The 9,459-nt window shown below is 54.0% G+C and overlaps 1 protein-coding gene across 1 annotated transcript in view; it reads right to left on the reverse strand.

Annotated features, from left to right (window-relative positions):
* Window positions 1-9,459, reverse strand: part of LOC142463609 (uncharacterized) — a 39,555-nt gene extending 30,096 nt beyond the window's left edge. Inside the window, exon 1 of the mRNA XM_075566560.1 lies at window positions 9,302-9,459. The gene's annotated coding sequence lies outside the window, so the exon portion shown is untranslated. The remainder of the gene's footprint in view (window positions 1-9,301) is intronic.

Genomic DNA, 9,459 nt, shown 5'->3' on the forward strand with positions numbered 1-9,459 from the left:
GGAGGGAGAGGGGGAGGGAAAGGGATATGTGGAGGGGGGGGGGGAGGGGAAAGCGGGGTGTGGGGAGGGAAGGGTGTGGGGAAAGGAGGGGGGGGGGGAGGGGGGGCGGGAAACCAGACAGACATATAAGACAAAGCGAAGGATAACAGTAGATTCACAGTTCACATGATTTCATAATTAAATACATGTACATACATGTCTATGGGCATGCAAATCTCAGGTCAAAGTTCATTAAGTAATTCTAAAGGAAACATCGCAGATCCCAATCCACATTAAGTCCGTTGGGTTGTAGTGTATTTAGTGTATGTATCCAGTGTGCCTCTCGTTGATGTAAGAGCTTCTTCCTATCCCCTCCCCGTGGGGGGATGGCTATGTGTTCAATTGCACAACAATGGAAATTATCTACTGTACCCAACGGACAGTTATTAAAGTGAACTGGTACCGGATGTGTCATGTCTTTGTTTTTTATTAACCTAAGATGTTCTAGAATGCGGACTTTCAGGGCTCTACTCGTTAGGCCCACATATTGCTTTTTACATCCGCATTGTAACAGGTAAACCACAAAATTAGTTTGACATGACATGAACGATTTAATTTGATATTTGTGTCTATCCTCTTTGTTAGAGAAATGTGTAGTCTTAATCATTCTGGGGCAAATTTTGCAATGTCCACATTTATAAGATCCAATCAATCTTGGAAAAAAGGAACGTTTGGTTTTGCTATCATTAGTTGTTTTCAACATACTGGGTGCCAGCATGTTCCCTAATGTAGGGGCTCTACGAAACACTATCTTTGGGCCTACACATATCATTTTACTCAATAATGGATCTAGGGACAGTGTGGCCCAATGTTTGTGTATTATGGCTTTGATAGAGTTCGCTTGTTCGCTAAAGTTAGTGATAAAGAATGGCGCTTCTGTGTTCATGACAGGTATCTCTTTGGCACTACCCCCTAATGACGTGTTGATAAGAGTATTCCTATCCGTATGTAGTGCATGCTGGTATGCCTGCTCAAGATTCGTATCGTCATATCCCCTCGACAGGAACCTCTCTCTCATTTCCTCCGCCCTGTGGACATAGGCCTCCAACGTCGAGCAGTTCCGGCGTAAACGCAGGAACTGCCCCCTTGGAATGCCCCTGACCAGAGGGCGTGCATGACAGCTTTTTGCATGAAGTAATGAATTCCTGGCATTCTCTTTCCTGAAAATATCTGATTGGATCTTATACTCAATATATGTCTTGTTTTGTCTTTTCCTTGCAGTGTTGTTTCTAGCATTTTAAGTGCATTTATACACCTTCAGTATGCAGTCAAACAGTCTTATCTTTATGCATGTTTATTATCTGAATATCCCCTGGGTTGGTATGTAATATACCTAGAGATGTCTTAAGGGAACAATGCATATATGAAGATTTATTTGTAACGAGACTCTTGTTAAAAACTGTTTAGGACTGAAGTGGTTAAAATCTTTTAATCCGCTTTCGCGGGCTTTTAGGCTATTTAAGAGGCTGTCACCACCTCTCCCCACTCCGAGACGAAGCCCTCTGTGAAAGGGTGAAACGCGTAGAGGGGGAGATGCTGGTGTAGCCCCGTGTGTGTTCAATAAAGTTTTTTGAAGATTATCCTTGGAGCGTTTTTTCGGACATGCGCAGTAGCGCCGTTTCCTTTCCAGATCGCCTATGAGAGCTTTGCAGGGAGATGCGGCTCTCTCTATGCAGGGAGATCGCCTTTAAGAGCTGTGCAGGGAGATGCAGCTCTCTCTATGCAAGGAGATCGCCTGTAAGAGCTGTGCAGGGAGATGCAGCTCTCAGATCTCTCTGCGCAGGGAGATGCAGCTTCTCTCTGTGCAGGGAGATCGCCTGTAAGAGCTGTGCAGGGAGATGCAGCTTCTCTCTGTGCAGGGAGATCGCCTGTAAGAGCTGTGCAGGGAGATGCAGCTCTCTCTGTGCAGGGAGATCGCCTGTAAGACCTGTGCAGGGAGATGCAGCTCTCTCTGTGCAGGGAGATCCCCTGTAAGAGCTCTGCAGGGAGATGCAGCTCTCTCTGTGCAGGGAGATCCCCTGTAAGAGCTGTGCATAGAGATGCAGCTCTCTCTGTGCAGGGAGATCGCCTGTAAGATCTGTGCAGGGAGATGCAGCTCTCTGTGCAGGGAGATCGCCTGTAAGAGCTGTGCAGGGAGATGCTGCTCTCTCTGTGCAGGGAGATCGCCTGTAAGAGCTGTGCAGGGAGATGCTGCTCTCTCTGTGCAGGGAGATCGCCTGTAAGAGCTGTGCAGAGAGATGCAGCTTCTCTCTGTGCAGGGAGATTGCCTGTAAGAGCTGTGCAGGGAGATGCAGCTCTCTCTGTGCAGGGAGATCGCCTGTAAGAGCTGTGCAGGGAGATGCAGCTTCTCTCTGTGCAGGGAGATCGCCTGTAAGAGCTGTGCAGGGAGATGCAGCTCTCTCTGTGCAGGGAGATCGCCTGTAAGAGCTGTGCAGGGAGATGCAGCTCTCTCTGTGCAGGGAGATCCCCTGTAAGAGCTCTGCAGGGAGATGCAGCTCTCTCTGTGCAGGGAGATCCCCTGTAAGAGCTGTGCATAGAGATGCAGCTCTCTCTGTGCAGGGAGATGCAGCTTCTCTCTGTGCAGGGAGATCGCCTATAAGAGCTGTGCAGGGAGATGCAGCTCTCTCTGTGCAGGGAGATCACCTGTAAGAGCTGTGCAGGGAGATGCAGCTCTCTCTGTGCAGGGAGATCCCCTGTAAGAGCTGTGCAGGGAGATGCAGCTCTCTCTGTGCAGGGAGATGCAGCTTCTCTCTGTGCAGGGAGATCGCCTGTAAGAGCTGTGCAGGGAGATGCAACTTCTCTCTGTGCAGGGAGATCGCCTATAAGAGCTGTGCAGGGAGATGCAGCTCTCTCTGTGCAGGGAGATCCCCTGTAAGAGCTGTGCAGGGAGATGCAGCTCTCTCTGTGCAGGGAGATGCAGCTCTCTCTGTGCAGGGAGATCGCCTATAAGAGCTGTGCAGGGAGATGCTGCTCTCTCTGCAGGGAGATCGCCTATAAGAGCTGTGCAGGGAGATGCAGCTCTCTCTGTGCAGGGAGATCGCCTGTAAGATCTATGCAGGGAGTTGCGGCTCTCTCTGTGCAGGGAGATGCAGCTCTCTCTGTGCAGGGAGATCGCCTGTAAGTTCTATGCAGGGAGTTGCGGCTCTCTCTGTGCAGGGAGATCGCCTGTGAGAGCTGTACAGGGAGTTGCAGCTCTCTGTGCAGGGAGATCCCCTGTAAGAGCTGTGCAGGGAGATGCAGTTCTCTCTGAGCAGGGAGATGCAGCTCTCTCTGTGCAGGGAGATTGCCTGTAAGAGCTGTGCAGGGAGATGCAGCTCTCTCTGTGCAGGGAGACCGCCTGTAAGAGCTGTGCAGGGAGATGCAGCTCTCTCTGTGCAGGGAGATCGCCTGTAAGAGCTGTGCAGGGAGATGCAGTTCTCTGCGCAGGGAGATCTCCTGTAAGAGCTGTGCAGGGAGTTGCGGCTCTCTCTGCGCAGGGAGATCGCCTATGAGAGCTTTGCAGGGAGATGCGGCTCTCTCTATGCAGGGAGATCGCCTGTAAGAGCTGTGCAGGGAGATGCAGCTCTCTCTATGCAAGGAGATCGCCTGTAAGAGCTGTGCAGGGAGATGCAGCTCTCTCTGTGCAGGGAGATCGCCTGTAAGAGCTGTGCAGGCAGATGCAGCGTCTCTCTGCGCAGGGAGATCTCCTGTAAGGCTAAGTCCCCGCTCCCAGAGTCAGCGCGCCCGCACTGCATACAGGCGGGGCGCTGACATACACAGACCGCGATATGCGGTCTGTATGGAGCGGGTGTCGGAGCGGGAGGGGGGGCGTGGCTTGAGCGGAGGGACCCGCTACTTTCCCCCCCCTCCCTCCACGGCTCGGGTAAGTAAAGCAACACACACACACACAGACAGAGGCAGGCACACACATACACATACACACACACACACACACTAGGGTGACCAGATTTTGAAAATGAAAAACCGGGACACATTTTTTTTATATATATATATCTATATATATATATAGATATATATATATATATATATAGATATATATATCTATATATATATATATAACAGTTTATTTATTGTAGTACACTTATACTTTACTACCATTAGAGAGAGTGTGTGTGTGTGTGTGTGTGTGTGTGTGTGTGTGTGTGTGTGTGTGTGTGTGTGTGTACACCTCAATAATCGAACAAACAAAAAAAAAAACAGATGTGAATGATTCTGAACCCATTAACCAGTGTCAGGATGCCCCCTCTTCACAATTTCTAAAAGCAGCAACCCCGCCTGGGATCTTACCTGATCCGCAGTCCCTCAAGGTACTATACTAGAGGGGAGATGTTCCTTACCTGTCTTCCGATGTCTCCCACGTGAAATTTGAGTCAGATCTGGAAGAAAGCAGAGTAGGTTACTTCGGTGTAGGTATACAGCAGTTAAGATAAGACAGAGGGTGAGGGAGACAGGGATGGAGGGCGAGGGAGGGAGACAGGGAGGGAGGGCGAGGGAGGGAGACAGGGAGGGAGGGCGAGGGAGGGATACACACACATACACAGACACACACACACACACACACACACACACACACACACACACACACACTGATACACACACAGATACACCCCGCCTCCCCCTGCACCGCCCGCCAGCCCCTGCACCGCCCGTGACCGCGCAGCAACCACTGCCCGCCCCCGAGCCCATCTCCCACACCAAGGGGACGGGGGGAAGTGAGCGCCGGGGGGCAAAGCTGTGAGCGCCGGGGGGCAAAGCTGTGAGCGCCGGGGGGGCAAAGCTGGGAGCGCCGATGGGCAATGGTGGGAGCGCCGGGGGTGCAATAGTAGGAGCGCCGGGGGGGCAATAGTGGGAGCGCCGGGGGGGCAATAGTGGGAGCACCGGGGGGGGGGGGGAGGCAATGCTGGGAGCGCCGGGGGGGGCAATGCTGGGAGCGCCGGGGGGGGCAAAGGTACAAGGTGGTAAAAAGGCAGGCGCACCCCCGCTAACACTTCCTATTACCCCCGTCCCCCCCCGGCTGGGACCCGGGACAGAAGGGTGACACTCACGTGCACAGAGGAAGCTGGGAAGACACGTGTGCTCTGCACAAAGCTGAAGTCCCGCCCCCGGCTTCCTCTGACCTGCCTGCAACCAATCCCCTGCGGGCCGGCCGGCATTCTAAGTCCCGCCCCCGGCATCATCATTCATCCAATCCCCTGTGGGCCGGCCGGCATTCTAAGTCCCGCCCCCGGCATCATCATTCATCCAATCCCCTGCGGGCCGGCCGGCATTCTAAGTCCCGCCCCCGGCATTCTCCATCACTCAGTCCCCCCGGCAGCATTCACACACACACATAGACAATACTTACCGGCCGCCGCATTCTCCTCACCGCCGCTGCACCGCAATACCGGGACCAGGGACAAAAACCGGGACAGACTTAAACCGGTACAGGCCTCAAAAAACCGGGACTGTACCGGTAAAACCGGTACGAATGGTCACCCTAACACACACACACATGCGCACACGCGCACACACGCACACACGCACACACGCACACACATACACACACACACACACACACACACACACACACACACACACACACACACACAGACAGAGGCAGGCACTCACGCACTCACACACACACACACACACAGACAGAGGCAGGCACTCACGCACTCAGGCACACACATAAACACACACAGACAGGCACGCACGCACTCAGACACACACACAGACAGGCACGCACGCACTCAGACACACACACAGACAGGCACACACACACACACAGAGGCAGGCACTCACGCACTCAGACACACACACACACACACAGACAGAGGCAGGCACTCACGCACTCAGGCACACACATACACAGACAGGCACGCACGCACTCAGACACACACACAGACAGAGGCAGGCACTCACGCACTCAGGCACACACATACACACACACATACAGGCACGCACGCACTCAGACACACACACAGACAGAGGCAGGCACTCAGGCACACACATACACACACACAGACAGGCACGCACGCACTCAGACACACACACAGACAGGCACGCACGCACTCAGACACACACACAGACAGAGGCAGGCACTCACGCACTCAGGCACACACATACACACACATACAGGCACGCACGCACTCAGACACACACATACACACACACACACACACACACAGACAGAGGCAGGCACACACGCACTCAGACACACACACACACACACACACACAGACAGGCACGCACGCACTCAGACACACACACACACTCAGACACACACACAGACAGGCACGCACGCACTCAGACACACACACAGACAGAGGCAGGCACTCACGCACTCAGGCACACACATACACACACACATACAGGCACACACGCACTCAGACACACACACACACACACACACACACACACAGACAGAGGCACTCACGCACTCAGGCACACACATACACACACACAGACAGGCACGCACGCACTCAGACACACACACAGACAGGCACACACACACACACACACACACACACAGAGGCAGGCACTCACGCACTCAGACACACACACACACACACACATAGACAGAGGCAGGCACTCACGCACTCAGGCACACACATACACACACACAGACAGGCACGCACGCACACAGACAGAGGCAGGCACTCACGCACTCAAGCACACACATACACACACACAGGCACGCACGCACGCACTCAGACACACACACACACATACACACACACAGACAGGCACTCGCGCTGCTTTCCCCCCACACTCCTCCCCGCTCCCCGAAGCCTCTCCTCCTCCCGAAGCCTCCCCTCCCCATTGGCTCACAGCCACACCACGTGACGCGTCAACGCTAGGGATCACCATTTTCTTGTGTCCCATAGCGGCTGACGCGCCACAGCGTGTAGTGAGCTGTGCAGCCAGGGGGGACTGGGACCGGCTCCGCAGGATTCCCCTGCTGGTGGGGAACTCGCGTGTGGCCGCCCGCGCCAACGAGCGCAGCGGGACCGAGGCCTTAGAGCTGTGCAGGGAGATGCAGCTTCTTTCTGTGCAGGGAGATCTCCTGTAAGAGCTGTGCAGGGAGATGCAGCTTCTCTCTGTGCATGGAGATCGCCTGTAAGAGCTGTGCAGGGAGATGCAGCTTCTCTCTGTGCAGGGAGATCGCCTGTAAGAGCTGTGCAGGGAGATGCAGCTTCTCTCTGTGCAGGGAGATCGCCTGTAAGAGCTGTGCAGGGAGATGCAGCTTCTCTCTGTGCAGGGAGATCGCCTGTAAGAGCTGTGCAGGGAGATGCAGCTTCTCTCTGTGCAGGGAGATCGCCTGTAAGAGCTGTGCAGGGAGATGCAGCTTCTCTCTGTGCAGGGAGATCGCCTGTAAGAGCTGTGCAGGGAGATGCAGCTTCTCTCTGTGCAGGGAGATCGCCTGTAAGAGCTGTGCAGGGAGCTGCAGCTTCTCTCTGTGCAGGGAGATCGCCTGTGAGCGCTGTGCAGGGAGATGCAGCTCTCTCTGTGCAGGGAGATCGCCTGTAAGAGCTGTGCAGGGAGATGCAGCTCTCTGTGCAGGGAGATCGCCTGTGAGCGCTGTGCAGGGAGATGCAGCTTCTCTCTGTGCAGGGAGATCGCCTGTAAGAGCTGTGCAGGGAGATGCAGCTCTCTCTGTGCAGGGAGATCGCCTGTAAGAGCTGTGCAGGGAGATGCGGCTTCTCTCTGTGCAGGGAGATCGCCTGTAAGAGCTGTGCAGGGAGATGCAGCTCTCTCTGTGCAGGGAGATCGCCTGTAAGAGCTGTGCAGGGAGATGCAGCTCTCTCTGTGCAGGGAGATCGCCTGTAAGAGCTCTGCAGGGAGATGCAGCTTCTCTCTGTGCAGGGAGATCGCCTGTGAGCGCTGTGCAGGGAGATGCAGCTTCTCTCTGTGCAGGGAGATCGCCTGTGAGCGCTGTGCAGGGAGATGCAGCTCTCTGTGCAGGGAGTTGCGGCTCTCTCTGTGCAGGGAGATATCCTGTAAGAGCTGTGCAGGGAGTTGTGGCTCTCTCTGTGCAGGGAGATCTCCTGTAAGAGCTGTGCAGGGAGTTGTGGCTCTCTCTGTGCAGGGAGATCTCCTGTAAGAGCTGTGCAGGGAGTTGTGGCTCTCTCTGTGCAGGGAGATGCGTCTCTCTCTGTGCAGGGAGATCGCCTGTAAGAGCTGTGCAGGGAGTTGTGGCTCTCTCTGTGCAGGGAGATGCAGCTCTCTCTGTGCAGGGAGATCGCCTGTAAGAGCTGTGCAGGGAGGTGCAGCGTCTCTCTGTGCAGGGAGTTGTGGCTCTCTCTGTGCAGGGAGATGCGTCTCTGCGCAGGGAGATCTCCTGTAAGAGCTGTGCAGGGAGTTGTGGCTCTCTCTGTGCAGGGAGACTGCTGGAGCATAGTCAGAACCTTAAGATAATATCACTCGCTGAGCAAATACATTTTTTTTTAACAAACGCTAAAACAAATTGCGATTTTTGTGAATACCGTTTTTACACAAATTTCATAGCGTTGGGAAGGAACTTGCCGGCCCGATCAGTAATGCACAGAACTGACCAAACTTCAGTGGCGAGGCCATGTCAGGATAATATTATATTACCATGACAGGCCCCTTAGCCTTTTACCTAACAAACTTCTTGATGGCTAATATTTTTTTAGACCAGTTCGACCAATGAGAAATCCGTTTGTTTTAACCCTTTCTGTGCCTGAAAGGAATATGAATAACATGCAGCGCAATGCACTGCAGCCCCTGTGCGGTGATTCCGCCCGTACCGGGTGTGTCAGATGTGAAGGATCTTTGTATTTGGTGGGGAATTGAGGCTTAGAGAGACATTTTCTTCTGGTTCTCCTTGTGCGCTACATTTAGGGCCTTGGTTCTGCGTTCCCTGTATGTGTGAGCTTCTATACTCATCATCAGAACAGACTAAGGCTGAGTCCCCGCTGGCGCTGAGCTCGCGGCGCTTGGAGCGGTTACACGCATATATATATATATGCAAGTTCACGCTCACGCGATGCGCGCAAATGCGTGGGCACACACGCTCGGCGCTCTTGTAAATAAAATTTATAAACTTTCCCGCTTGCTCGATAGCCCACAATTGAGCCCCCCCTCCACCCCCCGCTCGCGCGGCCGCAAGTTGTAGGACACCCTAAGCATGAGCGCGCTCAGCGCCAGCCGGGACTCAGCCTAAGGAAGCGCTCCCATGAGGAATTTATCATACCAGTGTAGCGGTGTTTCCCACACCCGGTGGGAGATTTGGCCATTACAGGGTGTATGGTGCATATACCTGCTGGTAACAGGAGGGCTGAGTCGTCCGCCGGTGCTAGTGGGGACACAGGAACAGGCTTCTGGGGTTCATACCCCACATATCTCTTTAGTAGTGCAGCGCCTCCATCTGCCGTAGGCTGCAGGAACTGAAGGTGATCCCCCACGGTAGAACTATTA

Source organism: Ascaphus truei, chromosome 11, assembly GCF_040206685.1.
Source record: "Ascaphus truei isolate aAscTru1 chromosome 11, aAscTru1.hap1, whole genome shotgun sequence".
Taxonomy (NCBI): Eukaryota; Metazoa; Chordata; class Amphibia; order Anura; family Ascaphidae; genus Ascaphus; species Ascaphus truei.